At 35.9% G+C, this 24,146-nt stretch overlaps 1 protein-coding gene and 1 long non-coding RNA gene across 4 annotated transcripts in view; one reads left to right on the forward strand and one right to left on the reverse strand.

The window, feature by feature from the left end:
- LOC123866054 overlaps window positions 1-22,007 on the forward strand; it is a 64,659-nt gene extending 42,652 nt beyond the window's left edge. The window contains exon 3 of the long non-coding RNA XR_006796110.1: window positions 21,990-22,007. This is a non-coding gene — a long non-coding RNA (uncharacterized LOC123866054). The remainder of the gene's footprint in view (window positions 1-21,989) is intronic.
- LOC123866038 (zinc finger protein jing homolog) overlaps window positions 1-24,146 on the reverse strand; it is a 207,626-nt gene that overhangs the window by 40,635 nt on the left and 142,845 nt on the right. The window lies entirely within an intron of this gene.

Consider the following 24,146-nt stretch of genomic DNA (forward strand, 5'->3'; position numbering starts at 1 on the left):
AAAACGATAATGCGATGAGGCACATGTACGAACGCCGACGATTAGCGAGAAACGAGTTGAGCTAAAACTAGAAACTATTTTTAAGTTAAAACTTGCCGTTTTACTGAAAAACGCAAGAAACTCACATCTACGAACTTTTACCTTGGATATTTTTTTTTTGCAAATGTCAAATCGATACGGACTTTATACGTTTCAGTTATAATGATTTTCCAAGCATTCGTACAAATTTTCAGCTGAATGCGAATTATTGTATCCTTGAATGTCTATTTTGCTTGGGCTTTATTATTAGATTACTATTCATTATTATCCCGGAAAATTAAAAAGTTCCTACGGTATTTTTAAAAAACCTATATCCACACGAACGAAATCGCGGGCATCAGCCAGTTTTTAATAAAACAGTGGTAATCAGTATAATTGGCAGGAAAATTAAGTTCACGCGTAATTACCAACGTGCGGTGAGACCCCGACACCCGGTTCCGATAACAAAGAGTTGCATTAGGGAAATTAATTTATCCAGTGGCGGACATCCGCAACTCTATCCGAAGAACAAAACGACATAAATTTATCTCTACACAGTATCAAAAAAAACGGTCAAGTGCGAGTCGGACACGAAGGGTTCCGTACTAATAATAATTCCGTAATAGGAATACATATTTTATGAAAATTTCAGTTCTCTACCTATTACGGTTCACGCTGACAGACGGACGGACGGACAGCGGAGTCTTAGTAAAAGTTCTGGTACGAAACCCTAGAAAGTAACCTCCGTCTGTCTGTACTTCTGTAAACTTAGATCTTTTAAACTACGCAACGGATTTTAATACGGTTTTCATTAAAAGATAGAATGATTCAAGAGGAAGGTTTATACGTATATTTCATTTAATATTGTGTTGTGTTCATTGTTGAAATATAATGACCATTATTCAAAATGTTGGAAGAAATCCAGCCGACTGAGAGTTTTCTTCGAAAATTCAAGACTCAATTGCTTAATATCAGAGTTCTTAAACTATTTAGCACAAAAATTTATCCTGTATTTTTCTTTTCAAATATAAAATAACCACACAGAGGATAACTAATGATAATAATTTTATTAAAGTATGTCCACAGACAACATTGGTATGAGACACCATCACAGTATATAGCTATGTATGATTAACAATCGCCTGCACTCCGCCACGTAACTCTTTCCTTTGTGTGCAAGTATGTCAAGTGCATATGCATGTCCTATTACGCGGCTGACAATGTTCCGGCTTCATTTACGACAATAATCCACAATAATTAGCAGCTTGGGCACGTTTGTCTGTGTATTATGTTCAATTGTATAAACTACTAGCGACTCGCCCCGGCCCAGAACGGCTAGCTTATTAGTTATTACCGTAGAGATCTCTAATATTTTTGAAAATAAAATATTGCCTATGTTACTCAAGAGTAATGTAGTTTCTACTAGTGAAAGAATATTCAAAATCGGTTTAGAAGCTCCCGAGATTACCCCCTACAAACAAACTTACAAACTTTACCTCTTTATAATATTAGTGTAGTTAATTGACAAGATCTAAAAGTACCTCCCTAATACAATCTTTTTCTATAGGGAACATTTGCAGAGTGAACAACCATTGTAATTAGATGGTTATTAGCATTAAGTACATATTTTAACCCCCGACCCAAAAAGAGGGGTGCTATAAGTTTGACGTGTGTATGTGTGTATGTGCATACGATATTAGTGAAGCACTTATAAAAAATAGCGTACAAAACCTACCTAGCCCGATTATGATGAGATTTTTGTAGTCTTATAAAAATGTTTACAAAAATATTGTCGTTATTTTATAATATTTTGTGAGAAAGTTTTTAGTTCTAAACCCCTGAAAGCTTTTAAATAATAAGAAAGCACTAACAGGTAGTGAACTTAATTAAATAGGTAAGTAAGTACATTAGGTAGGTAGGTATCGGTTGCATTATAAATGTATGATAATGCAAATTAATTCACGTACCTTCATTAATTCATTAAACTATTCTTGCTTTCCGATGTCTCAGTGTTCTCATGAATATTCAAACGCTCTGTAGTGCAACGGTATCAAGTCAAAGTTAACATAGCTTATACTGAAATATCTACTTATTTTGCAAGGCAACAAGAAAGAAGAAAACAATAGTATGCATGCAATTTTAATGTTAGGTAAGAGGACTCAGATGTACTTACCTACTTACAGCTAAAGTTACGATCAAAATCAGACACAAGAATTTCTAGTCATATCTACCGGTTTTGACAGACACGACAGACGGACGGACAGACGGACGGACTGATAGACAGACAGACAGACAGTGGTAAGTATGTGGTATAACTTTATGCACATACTAAATGCTAATTTTTTCTACATTATACTTAAATACCTGCTTAGTACTTAGGTATTTAAAGGTGTAAAAGTTTTACGCAGACGAAATTGCGAGTCCGGCACTAGTCAGTAGGTACAGGTTTTCAAAGAACGCGATAGTCTGTCATACTTGACGTGATCACCTTGACTATGATGAGTAGCCTGGCCTTCACAAAAGGGCTTGAAATACGGAAAAGAATGTTGCATTCTGATAAATATCTAATCGCAACAAGTGCTATTGTGTACCTATTCCTAGCACAAGCTTATAGCACTTCTTTGAATAGGAATAACCTCCATACTTACTAATATTATAAATACAAAAGTGTGTCTGTCTGTCTGCTACGTTTTCACGGCTCAACTGCTGAACCCATTTTAAGGAATTTGATACAGATTTGATTTGATACAGATATCACAAAAAAAAGCTGTGATAGCCTAGTGGTTAGAACGTCCGCCTGCTAATCGGAGGTCGGGGGTTCGATCCCGGGCACGCACCACTAACTTTTCAGTTATGTGCGTTTTAAGCAATTAAATATCACTTGCTTTAACGGTGAAGGAAACCATCGTGAGGAAACCTGCATACCTGAGAGTTCTCCATGTTCTCAAAGGTGTGTGAAGTCTGCCAATCCGCATTGGGCCAGCGTGGCAGACTATGGCCTAAACCCTTCTCATTCTGAGAGGAGACCCGTACTCAGTAGTGGGGCGCAAATGGGTTGATCATGATACAGACTAACAGTCTTATTCATAAAAATTTGTAGAAGCTTTATTAGCTTGTTATAAGCAAAGTTCTCAAAAACATGATTCATAAACGTTCAATAGTGCTAAAAGTGTTCAATAACGGCTCCATAACTTATAACAGGCTGAACCCTACTATAAACCTTTATTAAAGAACAAGATGGCCGCCGTCTTGTCTTAACAGCTGATAATTTGTTTGATATGCAAGATTGAAGTGAGGTTATTTTGTTTTGGTTGATTCTAGTGTCATTGCATTGTAATTATTATTTGTACGTTATTTATTCTGGATTCGAGAGGCTGTGGTAATTAACCAGAGTTGCAAGTTTTAACTGCCATAAAATGTTAGGGACGTCGTGTAGTAGGTACCTAAAAGTTTCTACCTAATTTCGAAGTTTCTTTTCATGTAATCATTCTTTTACATAGGTATGTGATTTCTTCTAACGTAAGAAATATGGCGGTGATGCAGCTCAGTACCTAACTACATAAACCGAGAAGGATTTGGGTAAAAAAAAAGGGCTGGCTCATTTTTTGCGCAACGGATCAGCCTGGCTGTCAAGCGTGGAAATGCAGCCAGTATTCTTGGCACCATTCCACACGGGCATGATTTGTATAGTAATTAGATAAGGCTAGCTTTAAGTTTTATTGTAATACTAGCTGATGCCCGCAGTTTCGCCCGCGTGGATTGGTCAGATCCCCTGCAGCATCAGGATTGAGGAGTTGGACTCCAAATTTTTTATGAAACACTGTCGCAAAGTTCCTCTATCGATTAAAAAAGAAATGACGCAAATCGGTTCAGAAATCTCGGAGATTTCGGTGTACATAGGTAGAAAAACACAACTACCTTTTTGAAAGTCGGTTAAAAAAGTAGCCTATGTTACTGCCTGGTCAATTCTCTACTTGTCTGTGAAAATCCCGTCAAAATCGGTTCAGCCGTTCCCAAGATTAGCCTTTTCAAACAGACAGACAGACAGACAGACAGACAGACAGACAGACAAAAATTTTAAAAACGTGTGATTCAGTTATAGTATCGTTTAAATAACCATATGAGGTCAATATGAGGTAGTTATTTTGAAATTACAGACAGACACTCCAATTTTATTTATTAGTATAGATTTTCAATTAAAAAAAAAAAAGGATTTTATTCCATGAATGTCCAGGTACTGTATCTAAATTCTAATACATACTTTTACCTAATACATCTTTTTTTTTAAATAGTATAATAAAATCTAACGCTAATTTCTAAATTCCTTCCTGTTTCCATTTTTATAATTAAATAAATCGGAACAAAACTCCGAACGATAATACCTAACTATCCTCCAGAACTCAGACAATCGACCGAAATTCGAAAACAAATGTCACACCTGCGTCACTTTTCTGTGTAGAGCCCAGTTTTTTTGCAATTTTGTCTATGAATTCATCAGAACGACAACATAACAAAGCGAAACTAGCCTATAGCGAGAATTTAGTTGTGAGAGGTTTATTGAACCTTTATGAATAAAGAAAGTTATGAAACGTTTAATAGGCCTAATGAGCATTTTAGCTAATGAACGTTTTAAACCTATATTAAGGGATTTTTATGAATAAGACTGTTAGTTTATTAGCAAAGCTATTATTATCTTCGTACTTCCTTTGTAGTAAACTATACTAACTACTAGTCTCTAAAGAGACTATTGCAACCTACTCGCATTCCAGTATTTAACCAATAGGCTTAGGAAACCACAAAAAATTCGCAAACAAATAGAAAATTAAATAAAAACAAACACAGAACTCAAAATAAGTGTAGAAGTGTTAAAGACGCGTGATTGTCGTCCCGCCGATTGGCGGTGACCCATCATATTCATAGCACGTTATTGCCAAATAAGTCTTAATTACATAGCGTTACAATTTATGTTGCCTTGGATGCCAAAGAATTGTTTTTTGGAATTATATTTGAATTCTGTTATGGGCAAGTGGTTCAACTTCGTCATACGTGGGTTCCCGACAACAGATACCATTTCTATTACTTACTAGTACTACCATACCGGAAGTTTTAATTCTGAAACGGATGTGATATTATTGACAACCGGATTAGGTGCGTAATGCCTTATTATAGAGTAAGTCAAACTCATTAAATAGGTGTGAAATGAGAAGGAAGATAAAAACCCAGGAAGTCCCCGCGGATGGGCGAGACAAGCCGTAACAGAATACATTATATGATAATCAATCCATTATAATAATATTCTCACACAAAGTATAAATATCTAATCTATTTACATATCCGTTAGGCATTTAGTTGTTCACCTAAAATAACTCGTTAGTGATGAAACGCGTTTGCCAAAATAAAATCTCAGTTGACCTGAGCGATAGAGCAAAAAATTTTCACGGTCTACGGACGCGAGGAAAATTTTAAATGACCAACTATGCATTGGAACATAAACAAGTGTAAATTAAAAATACATACATCAAACTTATAACACCCCTCTTTTTGGGTCGGGGGTTAACAAAGGCCAAATATCAAATATGAAGTCTGAACAATAATTTGCGAGTTGCGACTTCATTAAATTCTAAAGTTTAGAATTTGGATATTAATTGCTATTTAAAGTTTTACCTATTAATAAAATAAGACAAGTAGTTAACTAAGCCTACCTTAGTATTGATCTAGGATAGCTTGTGAGCTAATGACGGTTCAAGCACCTAATGAAGACAAATTACCGTCTGTAATTATTAAAACAATAAAAATTACCCAATCATATAATAAATGATTTTATGACTAGGTATAAGCAATTAAAAGCTACAACTGTAAAAAGTAAAAGGAAAAAAACTTTCGAAATGAGAAAATGTTACAGTTGATAATAGAATACTATAATAAGTAACTTATTTCTCCTACTAAGACTTAGTTCTTTATGGTAATCTATAGGTACCTAAATAAAATCGATCGAAATAACATAAAATACCTAATTAGGTACGTATAAACTGTACAGATATCTCTAAAGGTTTTTGGTCTATCACCAAAACTGACGATAGGTATAACACATACACAGATATATAACATAGTATGTCATATCTATAGGTACTGTATTCGTATGTAAATCTGTATTATCTGTATGTATGTCTGTATTATAAATCTTTGAGCCCCTGTGGCTTAAAATTACACGTCATTTTGACAGAAACATGGAAAACAGCAGACCCAGATATTTGTTACTAGAATGTATCTACAATATTTGAGTTTGATTAGATTCAAATGAGAACCTAAATATGTTTGTACATGGAAAGCGCTGGGGAGCGCGCGGAGGAGATATAGACACAATATGTGCAAGGAAAAATACTAATACAATTAAAAAAAAAAAAAAGCGACCGATAGCAAGCAGCCCGCCCATGTAGACGACTCCAAATTACGAATTAACAGCCCACGCAGCGAATTTTATAATACGAATTAGCATACACCCGTAGGTATGGCGATCTGAAACGGTCCATTATCTCCCCGGGTCACATCCGATCCCATGCGAGCCTATTCGTTTACGAACGTGTAAAATTTAAATGAACAACTTATACCAGCAGACAGCTACTTTACTTACACTAAGGTTGAAATCTATAGAGCGCACTTTGACTTTGCTCAGACTCAAGTTTCAGTTAAATGTTTACAAGTGTAAATTAAAAATTTATAACACCCCCGACAAGTGAAGGTTACAGTAACTAGAAAAAAGCTGATAAGTTTCAAACGGCTGAACCGATTTTCATGGATGATAGCTAAGAACACTCTCGATCAAGCCACCTTTCAAACAAAAAAAAACTAAATTAAAATCGGTTCATTCGTTTAGGTGTGATAGACTCACTTGACGATTTGACTCAAAAGCACTTTGTAGAGTCTTCTAGACAGTGGATAGGTGGACCCAACTTGAAGTTCATTTTACATCCTTCGCTTTATTTACTGATTTACTGAGTCTGTTAGCTCTCAGGACTGCGACGACTCGTTGACGATCGAAAACTTTGCATTAGAAGTTGACTTGAATATAAAAGTTTTGTATCTATTGCCGAGGCAAAAAATGTTTACCCACCTAATAAAACTATAGTCCCATACAACGAACGTTTCGGGCGTAGTCGCGGGTCGCGGGTGAGGTCGTCGGAATTAGAGGAAGTGTGCATCCGGTGTATAATTAACACACACACACACACACATAGAGCACAGGCGGTGTCGTGGCCACGTGTTCCCCGCTGTCAAAACTGGAGCATACCCAGTTGTTGACGCCCTTATTAATAAAATGCTTATCTACAATCTGTTGTTATAATTGAAGCTTAGCGATGTGTGTAAAAGAGGCTTAAATATTTTTTTATCGGTCACGGGTTAGCGCTTGACTGCAGTCTATCATGTTTATAGTGCCACAGTTCACGACGATTATGAAACTTGATACAAAACGTCGATGCTTCACTTAGATACACTGGCAATTTCGTCAAATGTAATGTTAGTTTGGCGCTGGGTAGGCTATGAAACGTAGCTCCTAGGGTAATATTTCACAGAGGTAAACACTCCGAACTAGTGGTAGATGCTTTGACGATTCAAAAGTACTTGTAAAAGTTTACTTGAGTAAAATATTTTGAATTTTGAATTCTTTGAGAGATCGATTACAGGATCAAACCGAGAGTTGTTGGCCGGGACACAAGCACACATTACGTCCTTGCCAAAAGAAATGGGAATAATACGTCAATCATCCCTCATGGAAAGCAATGATGAGGTCTAAGTTAGAGCGCGCTTGCTTAAACCGTAAAAGATGAAAAAGATTTTTTGCCTTGCCTATTAACTATTGTCTTGAAGGAACTGAACAAGGTCTATGGTGTAAAAAAGAAAATGTTCTAAATCACGTTAAGCGAAGGAAAATTATAAAATTACATCAACATTCTGGTAAACACTGTAATTCGGTAGCAACGTTCATCAGACAAATATGCTAAGGCCATCTAATAGACGCGCCACCAAGGTCGGACAAGAGAACAGTTAGGTCACTCTCGTTGAGACAATATCTACGTCGCGTTTAAGTTTGTTAAAAAATGTAAAATTTATTTACTTATTTATAGACAAGCGCTTGGCTGCACTTAGACCTGCTGGCAAGTGATAATGCCGCCTAAGATGAAGCGCGCTTGCCTAGAATATGCATAGTAGGTACTCTTGACTTGAAGGTTCCCGTAATAAAATAGCAAGGGAAAAATGATGTCGGAAGGGTGTTCCATATCCTAGGACCTAGCGGTCTGAAATTACAAAATAGAAAAAGTATTGTTGCTCTAAAGTTCTTGATTTATTAACTCATATTTCTAATTACGTTTTATATGAAGTTATTTAAAAATTAAGACTAAAGAATGTACAGCAGATCAGGTTTAATTAATTTAAAATTTAAATTAAACGACTCGCTACGAGCAAAATATATACCTACCTATTTCCTGATTTACACTTTTTAATTCAAGCCTAAAAATCCAGCCTAGCCTTGAGTGGGATAGAATTAATGATGTAAACCACACTAGAAGGTCAAATACCAAACGTTTAAAGGAAAATGTAAGTTAGGAACTTTGTTATGAAAAATCCATAAACATAATAGCACAAATAAACAAAATCGCGTGACAACAATAACGATTAACATTCAGCGGAAGAAATACTATTCCATAAAATCGTTATTCTTACAATATACATAATTTAATACCGGAGGCTATTCCTAACGAATAATATGCAAAGGTCGGGCAGAATGAAGGTCAAGGAGACTTCTCATCGTAAAGCCTTGGACAGACGCGCGACGGCCACGACATGCGATATTATCTATCAAATAGAGTGACGTCTTGGCGAGCTGCTATAGTACACGGCATTAACAACTTGGACCTGAAGCAGCGAAGTGGAAGAAAGTTACCGAATCCGGCAAGCGAAAGTCGACGTATCAACCAATCGCGTGCACCCGCCATTCGCCACCCAATCGCGTCAATGCTCAATTTGTTTGCCGGGCACTATACCAAAGTTCACGACAGTTAGGAAACTTGTAACAAAACTTCAAGGCTTCACTTGAACTACCAGGCGTCGAATGTAGGCTGTGGAATTGCCTAGGTATGTGACAATATGAACCGTCACGCGTCGTGGCATGACAAAGAATTTTAAAATATCTTTATTTCACGTCACCCCTAGTGCTCAAATACTTATTACTTTACAAATATCGATTTAGGATCAGCTAGCCAAAAATAAAATTAAAACTATGTTAGTTAAAAAATCTGTGTATACTTTGGTTACGTGTTAATACGGGTCGAGTCGTCATAACACGCGTTTCGCGTGTTTTGTCTGTCCAAGTCTTTATACATGCGATAGATCTTAGGCGCTGAGAAAAAAGATAAGAATATAATATCTGGAGATCAAGCGTCTTTTTAAGTTGTGATTAACAATTTCAGGTTTGATTTTAACTAAATAGGTAGGTACATAAGTTACCTATTATTTGTTGGAAGGAATCAGAAAAATTTATTACTATTGGGTTAACACTTGTTAACAACCATCATTTTGGAACGTTTGTCGAGATTCTAAATTGCACTAATAAATCAGAAACTTGGAAAAATACCTACTGGATTTTATATGACTACTAGTTGTGCCCCGCGGTGTTACCCGCGATGAATTAGTTGTATATAAAAACGTGATTTGCGATTGTTCAGCATCCCACGGGAACCATGGCTTTTTATGGGTTCAGTGAGTGTTAGTGTGATTTATGTAATTACCATCTATTAAGTTACAGGTAACTGCCTTCTTTATTTGTAATTTCAATCAAACACAAATCCGCTTGACAAACAATACATACGAAACGACTCATACGAGTTTACTCCTCAGCGAATTCTCATTTGAGCAGTAAAATCAATGCGGTCTGGTGTACCGAAGTCCGCATTGTTCCTGGACAATGCCATGCGGGCTGCTCCAGGTCGTCGCCCCACAAGCGTATTTGAGGGTTGCCAAACTTTTTGGGTTGTCTTTTTACTCATTTCCGGGACATATATCTCCTAACACAAATTTTGATTTACGAAGTCATGTTCATTATTAGGAACAAAATAAAAGGGTTCAAAATTGCTCAAAAATGGCTCAGGGGGTATGAATCCTCTTAACCCCGGAAGACTAAATAGAAGTTTTAAGATACAACTGTCCGACCAGTTTGGCCTCGAGCATGACACCCACTATAATCTTAACTTTGTATGTTGACAGGGATTTAGGGTAATTTAGGGGTAAAACCGGTGGTGACCCTGATTTCATAAAAATAACCCACCCAAAGTCTAAAATGACATCTATTTTGTCAGAATTCCACCGAATCAGAATATAGAAGGAAAACTTTCCTAAGTGTACGGTCAAGCATAGAACACCGCTTTCGTAGAGCAGCAATCATACATTTTGTAATAAGCGGGCGGTTACTTCCATGCATCATGGTTTTAAACATAAAATTCAGGGTAGCTCCCAGAAATCCCGGCGCCCTGGCAACCCTAAGTGACCCCTATAATCAGGCTTCACACACCGATAGCATCTCCCATTAAACTAATAACCATTTTCTTGACATGCGAAAGCGCTCGTTATACCATCGGTCATGGTAAATTACGTCCGATGTTATAATTGCCGCCATAGATCCGCCGATACGTTACATTGACACATTCGCAACACGAAATTATTATCACTATGCGCTTGACTGCAATCACACCAAATAGCAGATGATGGTGCAGCCTAAGGTGGAGCGCGCCTGCCTAGAAGGTACTTTTTTAAATAAAATAAGCGAAGAAAAGAGCAGGCGGCTCACCTGATGTTAAGTGATTACCGCCGCCCATAAACATTTGCAGCACCAGAGGAACCGCCAATACGTTACCGGCATTTCAGTTTGTTGTCAGCCTCTTGAATAACCCCTAGAAAGGTAGGTACTCATTCATTCTTCTTCAGAAGGTACAATATTATAGCTAGCGGGGAAAACGGAAGCCGGAAAGGCATTCCATATTTTATTCTTATACTAGTAGGTATCATTTTGAAGAAAACAAATTAGACAAGAATAATATTCCCCTTTCACATCCGATGGCACGTGCAAACGAGCAGCGAAGTCAAACGAAGGTGAATTGCAGGCGTGGCCGATGGACACAGAACGCTCGTTCGTCTTCGCTTTATAAAATAGCCGAAGTGCGTGCCGTACATGAAATAAACCTACCATAAATTCAGCCAATTTCTTTCGTAATAAGACTTGGAATGACATAGGCTACTTTTTATGCCGGATAATTAAAGTCCCCATACAGTGGGACATCCCACTGTGTGGGGAAAAAACTTTAATCTACGCGGTTGATGTTGTAGTAGGTAATAATATAGTGTCACTGTAAAGAAATATATAATACGGGCCGAGCTTAACTATCCTTTTCCGGGCTTCTAACTAACCAACACTTCAGACCTGTGAGATGTCTGCTATGATCGTTACAAACGCGTTAATGTAAATTTACATTTCCTCTAAGCGTAAAACATGGCTTGTGTGGCGTTCAAAATGTTTGGATGAGGACTTGACACTTTGAACTTAGATAAACTTTTACAAATCATGACCGACGATGCATATAGTGTATAATAACAAAACTTTAAAAAAAATCACACTTATTTGTTTTTTTATTTTAATAAAAATAGCGAGCAAACGAGCAGGCTGGGTCATCTGATGTTAAGTGATGTTACGTGGTGTTTATGTACGCCAACTCTTGTGCTAGGTAGGTAAGTCTGTGACTACGACTGGTTCAGCAGCAGGAGCAGCTTGTACCGGACTCGCCAAAACAAGAAGTGTAACGTTTTCAGGATTCATAATATATGTATGTGAATTTCTTTATTCCACCATAACTTGTAAATGTCTGAACAGATTTGGATGTATGGGGTATGGTCCCATACATCCAAATCTGTTCGTCTGTTTGTCAGCAATCTTAGAAATAACAACCGAGTTATGTAATGTCGATGTCAACGTGGACCTGTCCCGTTTCCGTCGCGAGGCGAAATGCGAGTCGCGACAAACATATTATCTTGTATGAATAACGTGATAACAACAATAAACGTATCGGAACGTATAACTGCCCACGTGACACTGTTTACTGAACGTACGCGAGATAACGGTGCGTCATCTGTGTTACATCGGCGTTTGACCTACAAACTATAATTATTACTTACCTACTACGAATATTAAATAATAGTTTTTTATACGCTACTCTTTTTTTATTATCTAAACTGATAAAGTCACTTGTAATATTCTTTTTTGTAAATGGCGATTATAAAGTTGTGTACTAATACAAGGACAAAATATACTGATGTTTCAAAAAGGAACACAAGTTGTTAGTTGAATTGACAGCAATGAAAACCAAACGCCATTCGAGCATTTGAGTAATTTGAGTAGGCAAAGAAAGTTTACAGTAAACAAATCTTATACTAATTTTACTTACTTTCGATACTAATATAATTTAAACAAAATTTAATCGTTTTTAAAATTTCAAAAATGTTAAATATTTTTTTTGTTATTATTAAATAAAAATTTAGAAATTTCCTTGAAGTGGTAGGCACATAGGTAAATCACTATTGTATTTTTTTTTAATTTAACTCTCTCTACTGTATTATTAGCAAAGAAAATATTTCAAATATTTTAATTTATAAGTAACATACAAAAAGAATATATCGAGGCAAATAAAAAATATCTGAATTCTACCTACACAAAGGTAACCCGCACGGTCGTTGTTCCTTCTGGCGCGATCCATATTAATCACTATAATGTGTTACTCTTATGTTATTTTTATAAAACTGGTTGTAATGCCACTGGACCTTTTCGGCAAAAAATATTGATCGCGCCATTCGATACACCTACTCGTTCTTGCATATACGAGATCACGAGTGTTAGATAGTGAGATTGCGTTACTGAATAAATTGCCCCATTTTATTAGTAGTCAGCAGTTCGGAACCTATGAATAATAATAAAACATGTCACGATAGATACTTTGGCCAAGTTGTAGAACTCTGATTTTATTATGAAACTCAAGATTTACTCGATGTTTATTAATTTAATCAAATGTACCTAATCAATTTTTCAGAGTTCAGTCAATGTTAAGAAAATAAGTTCAGAGCGCGAAACCTACATAGGTGTATTATTTTTAGCGGCGGAAGTCCACAAAACCCAAGATTAGCCCAAGAGTAGAAATAATGTCAATTTTCAAGAGCTATTCGTATTGCGTACATGTTATGCATGAATGCATGTACTTATAATAATTTAATAAAGGTGTCCCAAAAATTTACTACGATTTTTTTCCCATATAGACTATAGAGTACTAGCGACCCGTCACGTTCGCGTCACGGGTAACTTATTACAATTTTCGTAGGGATCTCTGATTTAAAAAATTAAATATAGCCTATGTCACTCAGGAAAAATAAGAATAGCTTTCTACTGATGAAAAATTTCAAAATCGGTTCAGTAGTTCCAGAGATTATTTCCTACAAATTGTACCTTTTTTATAATATTAGTATAGATTACTCTACCTAAAGAGAGAATTCAAAGGACTTATATCCTTTCCGTCGAAGATCCGCGAGCCATATCCCAAAAAAAATATGTTATGTAGTCCTTTGCCCGAGTGCATCCTCCTAATCACTAAAAAAAAAAGTACAGTCCGCGCCCGGTCTATCGTCCGCGTCGTAAAGACATATTGTAATGCGGCTCGCGTCGCCGCACGTATTTTTAGCGAACGTCCCACGAATGAGATGCTATTCAACGCGGATCGGGGTCAACGCCCGCCACCCGCGCCGGCACCTTTCGCATTGACCGTGCGGAAAAATTAAACCTTTTAGCGTTCGCGCCTTTTAAACCACAATCTGACATTGATAAAGCCGCGATGCATCAAATGAATGTATTCTTTTTGGATGTGCGTTTAGGACGTAAAAAGGTTCTTTTTCATCATTGTCTACCAGTCTAGGAAAAATTTAGAAATAAGAAATAGGCTAAATTAAAAGACCTAATTTTCTTTAAAGTATTATAATTAGATATTCTAAAAACGTGATTTTGGATGTTGAATTGATAGTTGTTATTTACATTTCTGTCTTTATAACAACCGCTAAACAATGTTTCTAGTAGGTAAGGATCTAGGGCTGGGATCTATATTGAGCACACTTGACTTTGCTCAGATTTAAAATTCAGTTAAAGCGAGACATATTTATGTCAGCGATAATATAACGCTGTCTCGTTTTCTTTTGATTGTTTACAACATTTAGCACAACATATTATAATAAACACAGATGGCCATTATCTCTTAAAAGTGTTGTCTAAGCAAAGTCAAAATACGTTCTATAGATTTCGACCTAAGTGGTTTGAAGGCCAGTCAGTGTGAAGTGAGCAATTATCATCATAATAAATTGATCGTATTATTTGATACTGCCACACATTTTTCAGTATCTTCTTTCGATAAATTCAGAGAATTTTGACAAACTTGTGTCAAAAAGAGCCTTTTGTTGCTCACGTTGTAAAAAAATGTTACAATATGAACAACAAAATATGGTAAAGAATAACACCGGTCAGTGCGGACAGTCCACTGCGGATATGATGGTTGGTTTAATGATATTCTCGCGTTGAAAGCATCCCGCTTCATCCCGACGCGTGTCTAAACCCCTAGACATACACAACGCGCAGCAGCACGGAGTTCAGAATTCAGATTTAAATCTATAGACCACTCTTTGACTTTGCTTAGCCTTAAGTTTCAGTTAAAACGAAACAGTTTTAACAGAGCCATGTGAAAATTGTGAAATGGTAATTGTAAAAAGAATAAACGATTTGCGCATGATTTGCGGATTTCTTCTTAGACCAGGGTACGTCTGGAACCCTACCAGGGTTCCAAAGTTTAGTTTTAAGCATTGTTTTACAAATTCAACAAATGACAATCAAAAAGTATACAAGGGTACCTATTTTGAATCCTACATGCTTTGGCTTTGACTGCCCATCGGCAGCGTGGCGACAACCTTCAAGCTTCTTTTAGCACGACTTATTTTGATATCTACTGTATACTCTTTCTATACAGTTCCTTTTACGACTTCTACGAGCATTCCCCGCGTTACATTTGGCCAGTTCCTAATATCGCAGCATCATGAGAACATACAGAATAAATCATAACTGTCAATAGGATAGTTCTAGTTCCATAATAACCAACTAGCTCTCGAGACTCCTCATGGAAAGCAACTGAACAAAACGATACACTAAACGCGCGCGTACGCGGGCACGGTTTGAATCGTTGTCGCGGGAATTCTCGTTTTATCCGTTAATATTTGTACCTATTGCATCGGAATCCCATGCGAGATTTCCCGCTAATTTGTCTCCACCCTAATACGCGTCTCCAATAGTTATTCATAGTCCAGTGACTTCGTGCCCTTTCTTGATGCCCGAACTCACTCTATTTCTGTTACCTAAGTATTTATGCGTTTTCTGATCTCAGATTATAAGATCAGTCACCGGCATGCATACACGTCAAGAAGCCATTTCGGTACGCTTTGAAACTACGTTTCAAAATTAAAAGCCGAAAAATATAATCTTAATGCCTACTTTAAGCACGGAATGCCCGGTTTATATTAACCCAGTCGCTGGATCCAGTACGTTCATTTCAGTTTTTTTTATTTTTTTTATTAATAAGATTCGCTAGCGATTTTTACAAAAATGATCTTAAATTATATAAAGTTAAATTACATGACGTTGTATGTAAAAATCATTTTAAAGCAAACACTACATGCACATTCACACAATTAACATGGAACAATTATATTAATCACAAAGTAAAATGATACAAAAAGTAGCTAAAAACTTTCCAAAATAGTGAAAACATAAAAAAAATATTCAAGGTGCAATGGTAATTGAATAAATCTAAAACTATAGTAAAGTAAAGTTAACCTAGGAGTAAGAATAGTAAAAGAAAAAAAAGTATGTTGAAAAAAGTGAAAGTTGGTTTGAATATTTGGTAATAATTATTTAGTAAGCCGTTGCGTTGCTATCATTGTGATTTATGACACTCATGAGCCACCACGCATCCACTGTGGATTACATCTACAATTCTAGAAGATTCTGGGTGGCCTGTTTTAAGTGTAATGATTGATTGTCTGATACTTTATTGCACATGAGACTTGTAGGTGAGGAAATGTGCACACTATCGGACCTAAGTCACTTAAGTTACCAATAGCGCCCCTGAGCGCTCAGACGTCCGATAGAATTCTGGCCCACTAGATGTTATTGAAGTCCGCAAGCCCCATCACAAACGATTGTGTACATTTATCACTTCACGACACGTCCGAAAGTTTTTTTCCGCCTCAAGAGAGACAATAGTTGTTCGACATCAAATCAAATAATTAAATTTTGAATTTTGATACAGTGCTGTATTGTGTTACTGGACTACGTTACTTGAGCGATGTAAACCAGCTGTTGAAATGGTACGAAGCCCTTTTAATGTTATTCATAGCGCAACCAACGGACCGTGATTTCTTTTATAATAAACACAAACTTACATTGCTGGATTCATTTAATATTGTCTTCATGAATATACATTATTGTCCATAATAATTAAGTTATTTTTAATTTAGATAACATTTCAGATTTTTTTAAAAGTCTTAGCTCCTTCTGATTCCTCGACCGCACACTCGGCGAATATATTTTAGTTCACAATACCTATTTAGTTGTACTGACGGGTACTTATGCAGTTGGTGCGTTTTGCTCACGATTTATGCCGTAGAAGCAATTTCCCAAGAAATAATAAGTATACTTTTTATTACACGCTCGTTAACGCGGCGGGGCGTTGTTTACAAGTGCATAATACGAGAAATGATTTAATATGCATTCCTACTATAAAGTTTTTATGTAAGTAACGTTTCTTGTGAGTTGTAACTTGTAGGCTGTTACGGCGGGGGTCGTATTACATGGGCTGGTTAAGCATACCGCACGCAAAATCACACTAGCCACGTGCTGTGCGACAAAATGTTGTTACAGTACGTTACGACTTAAAAGTTAAATCAGGGAATATAAAAATTGGGCATATTCTGCTCAGGCTTTAGTCAGGGCGCATGAATGCCGCCTAGTGCAATGCTTATTCCATAATATGCAACAATTTGATGTCAATCAAATTAAATACGTAAAATTGTGGGCGAGTAAATTGGTAGAACTATCCTGCTCTCCACATTAGACAATTTGATCGACAATTCGAGTAAATTGCCAATCAAATTGTATCGCGTAGAATAAGTTGTATTACGTTAACGCGCACGCATATTATAATTAATTATTAACTAGTACATTATCGTTTTAAAAGCGTGGATGTTCTTGTCTATTCCTCTCTTTAAAAATTACTGTAGGTAAATAGAAGAGGTAGGTAATTTTCATAGCTTTAAGAATTTTCTACAGACAAGTTTTAGTACCTAGCGCAAATCTCCATTTATCAATAAATAAATAAAAAACGAAGATTGAAACCAAACCAAACAATTTACTCAACCCAAACCAAACAATTTACACAACACTGTTAATTAATAATAAATAATTACTTACATTAAATCTATAAATAAAGATAAACCTAAAATCGGTTTTATTGATTACAATTCACAACCAACCAATCTACGCTATTACCTCAAAACCGGGCACACGCGTTTATAAAACAATCAACGAAGAACAAACAATAAAAATAAAATAAACTCCTCAATCCGTCAGACAATAGGTACAAGTGACTACAGCGCGTGTCAATAACAAATCAATAAGATCAGGTTGTCCGTCGGCCGGACAGCTAGTGGACAACCGGTCGCCGCAATCCTGTCGAGCAGCAATTTGTCGAACACGCCTAAACTTCCCGGCCGCATAAACTGCCGGACTAATTTCCCACTGTAATTGTTTTTTAAACGCTCGCTGTCAACAGAACCAGAGTCAACTAACGACTCCAGGTTGTAAAAGAGCACTACTTTCTAATACCTACTTTTTATGAGGCTAATTCTAGTCTCCAGTTTTATTTTAACACCAGCCGGGCGATTCAGAACACTCGATTCGATAGGTTATCGTTCGATACGATGTACTTACTTTTCATTGAAAAATACATCTTATCGATCGATAACTTACCGAATCGAGGGTGAAGATGTGACGTTATTAGCGTAAGGATCCAGTGGTGCATTATTGCAATCACGTTCCATTCAGTTAACCAAATCATGTAAACTGTAATAACACAGTACCAATACAAGTACGTACACTCGGAAAAATAATTCGCTTGGCAGAGCATACTAATGCGCGCGTATGTATAACACACAAAGATACGACCCGATGCTATCCGATAATAGATACACTCACACTTACTACACTCACTCACACTTCTAGATAACCTTACCAGTCGTATAGGGTTGCAAATTTCACATTCGTCAACATAGTTCTGATGGCCGAGTGGTAATAGTGTTGAAGTTCTTAAATATGGCGTGAGTGCTAATCCTAGTGGGGGATTGCTTTTTTATTTTTGCAATTATTTATTTTGTCTTCTTTATACAGTCAAAATTATCATACTTTCAAACAATATAATTATAAGCAAGAAAAAACAAAAATAATAACACTTTTCTATTTTAGAAGTTATTTATTTGTCTTTTGTGCAGTTCATAAATTATTATAATAAGCAAGAAATAAATAAGACGCTTGTCAAAAAATTAACACATCAAGTTAACAGAAGGTATACAAAAGAGGAAAAAAAATTGACATACTTTATCTACTCCTATTACTCCTATAGTAATTTAAAACCAATATCGATGTGAAGTATGCTAAAAGTCGGTCAAGTATGAACGTAATGTTTTATTTACGTTTTGGGTTACTTTTAGGTTTGTGAGATGAATCAACATGTTAATTACTTAGTTAGAAATCAAAATCAATTATAACTTCTAACTGCAATAACAATAACATCACTCACAAATAGAATTAAATTAATTACCTATACTTTATTTAATAATGTATAAAGGTAGGCCACCCTCGTAAGCTATTACTTTTTGTAATCGACTCGTCATGTTAGTAACCATATTCCAGCAAGTCTATGCTGCCCCACAGAGACTCCCAGGTTGAAGTTACCACTTTATTCAAAGTATAATATATCGTTTACCTGTTGTTCTATTACTATAGTATTTTACGTCCATCCTTGTCCGACTCAAAAGATTTTTCATTATTAAAAATAACAACGTAATTACATCAGTCAAAGTTTATATATTTCATTGCAAAATGAAAGTCTATGGTCCTGGTGCAAACCATTCGTAATATTTTCTTCGTAATGTATTCCGGCCGCACGCAAATGCTTCCGCACAGTTTGTAGAACTACATTGTGCTTGGTCGCTGTCAACCAAATTTTTAAAAAGGAATACACGCTATGCATTGCAACGATTTCTTGGTGGTGATGTGACTCCATCTTATAAGCTGATGGTTTGGGCCCAGGTCAACAATTGTCTACATGCCCCGTTTCTCCGTAGTGACAGACCCACAAGCGCACGGTATTCATCTGTAAATGATTATATCCTGGATTAATACATAGGTTACTTTTTATCCCGGAAAATTAATGAGTTCCACGGGATTTTTAATAACCTTTGTGCTTGGTCGCTGTCAACCAAATTTTTAAAAAGGAATACACGCTATGCATTGCAACGATTTCTTGGTGGTGATGTGACTCCATCTTATAAGCTGATGGTTTGGGCCCAGGTCAACAATTGTCTACATGCCCCGTTTCTCCGTAGTGACAGACCCACAAGCGCACGGTATTCATCTGTAAATGATTATATCCTGGATTAATACATAGGTTACTTTTTATCCCGGAAAATTAATGAGTTCCACGGGATTTTTAATAACCTATATACACGGGAATGACGTCGCGGGCATCAACTAGTATTTAGTATATTGGTTACATTGTTATATTATAATGCGTCTGATTAAAAGTATTAAATGGACTAAAAACATTACGCTAACATTTAGAAAATACTAAATGCACATAAGTAAAACCATAAACATAATTTCAATACGAGTAGGTTATATTTGTTTACTTACCGATATCATCGATTTCGGTTATCGAAATATTCCGCTCAAATAACAATCTCTGCTTTTTAAACAAAGATAAATAAATGTTCCATGGTGGTGAGAAGTTCAGTAGTTATTCAGTGTGAAAAATAACACAATACACCATAAATGAATTCACTACTAGGATTTATTAATCCGCGTGCTCAAGTTCTATTTGACAATAATTTATAAAATAGGTAGGGTAGATTTAAAAAATGGGACATCAACTTGATATTGCCATTCTGTAATCTATAGGTATACCTACACCGCATAATTTATCGTTTTGTGGGTTCGAAACATTTCAGTGATGAATAGACCTTAACTGTCTTGTTTTAAAGCTTAAATTCGTCCACATATCTACAGCCAGCACTGCAAGTGAAAACTGCTAATTAAAGTCGTGAATTTTAGACGTTATCTCAAGGTGGTTTAAGGCCATTTTACTCTGACATAATTGTGCTTCGACGATCGGATTCTATCAGCGTGGGTAAGCGGCAATACTACCTAGTGCCTGCTGTGGGGAAATCAGCGAAATATGTAATTTGTAATTATTGCAAGTAGGTATGGTGAAAAGAGACCGACAATTCATTAAAGAGAGATAGGTGTAAAATAATAAGTAAACGAGTTATGCACACACATAATGCTTCGTTGTGTTGCCTGCTTACCGATTTGTTTTGCTTTGTGTACATACCTATAAGTACAACAAGTAAAACAAACAAGGAAACCGTCTGTCTGCATCGGACTGGAGGGATATTTACACAGTTTATTTATCATACGACATCAAATAGAAACTTCTGCCGTGTTTTTTCTTTAGACAATACTTTTTTGGGGGTTTCAATAGAAACGATTTAGCGCCAGAAATGCCTTAGGGCATCAATTCGTGATCATCTAATCTAAACCATAGAGATTATTTAATAAGAAATTCGTTGAAGGACTATTGTTGTCAGAATAGACCAGGGATCACTGGTTTTGAAAGAAACACTAAGAAGGGATTAAACTTGTTTCGACTACAGTTTTACTATTATTTTATTTAAGAGTAAATAATTTAATCATTTCTCTCTCTGTTTCTGAACAAAAATAAGTTTCCTATTATTTTTACATAGAATATACTCTTAGTATAAATGCAAATAATAAACACTCCGTTTGCTCAGTTGCAATTGTAAATTCAGCCTTAGATACTATAGTATGCAGATAAAAACAGTAACATAAAATATGCTAGAGATTATTATTGGCCTCATAGAGTCATAGAGCCAAAGCGTTTGTAAGAGCACTCTAATAGATACAAATGGTATGATGTAATCGACAATGAAGCAATCGGCGCGTCGGCTTCACACGTAATTAGAGTGTGTAAAATGGTAATGATAAGCACAACTGTCATGAGACATAAACTACACTTAGGAGGAGGACACTTAGGAAGATTCACTATGACGATACAATCATGAAGGAAACGCACGCACTTCATAGATTATTCAATAGCAGCTTTAAGTCGATTATAGCATCCTCTTAACTGCTGCTGCCAATTGCATTTCCATCAAGAAAAGCAAGGAAGCTTAGTAAAGTATGTGTGAAATTCACCAATGCGATCCAGAAATGGGTTGCACTCGCATCCCTAATCCCTATATATCCAGTCTCTATGAATTCTCAAATATCCCAGATGGAAAAGCAGCCTTATAGTTATTCAACTAAAACTACCAATACATCTGTGATATGAAGATAACATGGGTCATAAAATTGCTTTACCAACCACTAGGTTGAATGCCGTTTGCACATCGCATATAAATGTTTAAAATTAACGCCTACATGTTTAAAACTAATGCCTACACAAAAAGTGTTTGATAATGTTAAAAACAAAGACGATGTTCAACAAATTATATAGACGCATAAGTGTTTCGATAATGTTCAAAAATTAAAAGATGATGCTCAATAATCCGGCAGAGATAGTATCAGACGGTTAGATCATCGTTCATTCGGCTCGGAAATGGAGCGTGCGCGCGCGAGATTGGATTTAAATCGCGTTATGCGCTCCGTGCACTACCACGGGCGGCGACGCAGTCAAAACTCAAACCATTGCATCGTCGATCGTCGATGCGACAGGTACTTGGGAGCTTAATTGAAATTGAAATTAATAGGTCCTAGCTAGAGTTCGATTTTGAAAATTGATGCATTGCGATACTTCAAACCGTGAATTTTACGAAAATACGCAAGCATCTATCAATAGGAAGGATTGCACTTAAGACACTAATGACGTTTATTAATAAACTGGCTGATGCCGCGACTTTGTTAGCGCGGATATTGGTTTTTAAAAACCCGTGGAAATCTTTAATTTTTCGAGGTAAAAAGTAGCCTATATCACTCTCTAGGTCTTTAAATATACCCTTGCCAAAAAATCAGGTCAACCCATTGTTCCGTTGCGACGTGATAGAAGAATAAACCAACAAACAAACACATTTTTGCATTTGTAATATTAGTAGATTTGTGATAAATATTAGTAGAAAAGACGATTTAGATAATTATTATACATATTTAATTATTTTAAAGAAAAAAAACAGACGAAGAAAGTCTGAGTAAAAAACTTGTCTTAATGTAGTGCTGTAATGATCGAAACCACTCAAAATCATGATTAAAATATACAGTGTTAATAGCCAGCATGTAGATAAATGTACAGAGAATCAGAGAGTCATCGAGCGTGCGACAAAGGCGACGATCCGACGTGAACGTGACAGATGGGTGGCCAATTTAAACGATACAATTTATGGCTCGAAGACTTTTATTATCTCCAAGCTGAATAGTTTCCAACTATTACTTTTGTTTTTATTTACATAGCAACTAGAGAATAGACCATTTAAATAGTTTACGAAGTTATTATAGTCACAAAGAGTAAAGTTGATGAGTACAACGATCGAATAAAATCATAGGTGAAAGTGCAAGGGATGGTACTAATACTTTGAGCCAGCAAATAATTTGATATTTAGGAACAACCGAATCAATTGCTTATGCAACCTTTACTTCATAGTCCTATTGCTTTTCCTATTCGTCGAATTAAGAATTTATAAACGACTAGAGAGAAATATTACAACAAGAATTAGTTCTGAATTTTATAATTATAGAAAAGATCCTATCTCGTAAACAAACAGAAAACAATGATTATATTCCGTGGTGGTACCGACCTAGTAGTTTCCAAGAACCAAAAACTCTATACAAAATAGTGCCTCAAGTCTTTCGTTAATGCCATAAAAACTTGAGATAAAGCTTTTTTTGTAACAATGAGAACCTCGTATCACGTACGCTTGTGATTTACAAAGAAATGTAAAAAAAGTTACCCTCGGTTTCAAAAGATAAGGTCGTAAAGGGAAATATCCTGATAATGGTTTAAAAGGACTTAACGCTTCGCTTCTTTCAACTATTCAAGTTAGATAATAATCATTTGTTTTGTACGATTTCTACAATGCCTAAAATGTGAAGATTTTGAAATAATAATTTTCGTTGGTCACTTCATAAAACAAGTTTGTTTGGTCAAAACAGCACAAAAGGTAAATAAACAAAGAATTCATTCAAACTTAGTCAAGTTCACGTTAATTCGAATAACAATTTTTATTTACGAAACGTCCATTGTAAAGCCTCTATTGAATCTTATATTACAAGCACCAGAATTTAAAAGACAACGAAAGCATAAATACAAATCACCTTCAAGAACACTTTGATGTTTGATGAATACTTTCGAGAAATTGATGATAATGACTCCCGTAATTTGAGCTTCAAAGAGATATTATAATTCCAAGTATGATGTGACATCCTGCTCTTCAGTGAATTTGTTTGGGCAAATGCATATAAAAGATGTTATCGCTATAGCAAAACTTTTCTAAATTCACAGATTCAAAATAATGAATTTCTTATGAATACGTTGAGTTATATTTAAATTAAATAATTGTGATAGTAGTTGAATAAACTTTAATAATAAATAATAATTAATACATAGTAAATCACAATCAATAATGAGGATAAGCTAGTCTAAATATATACAAGTGTAAATTAA

Source organism: Maniola jurtina, chromosome 6, assembly GCF_905333055.1.
Source record: "Maniola jurtina chromosome 6, ilManJurt1.1, whole genome shotgun sequence".
In the NCBI taxonomy this organism is placed as follows: Eukaryota; Metazoa; Arthropoda; class Insecta; order Lepidoptera; family Nymphalidae; genus Maniola; species Maniola jurtina.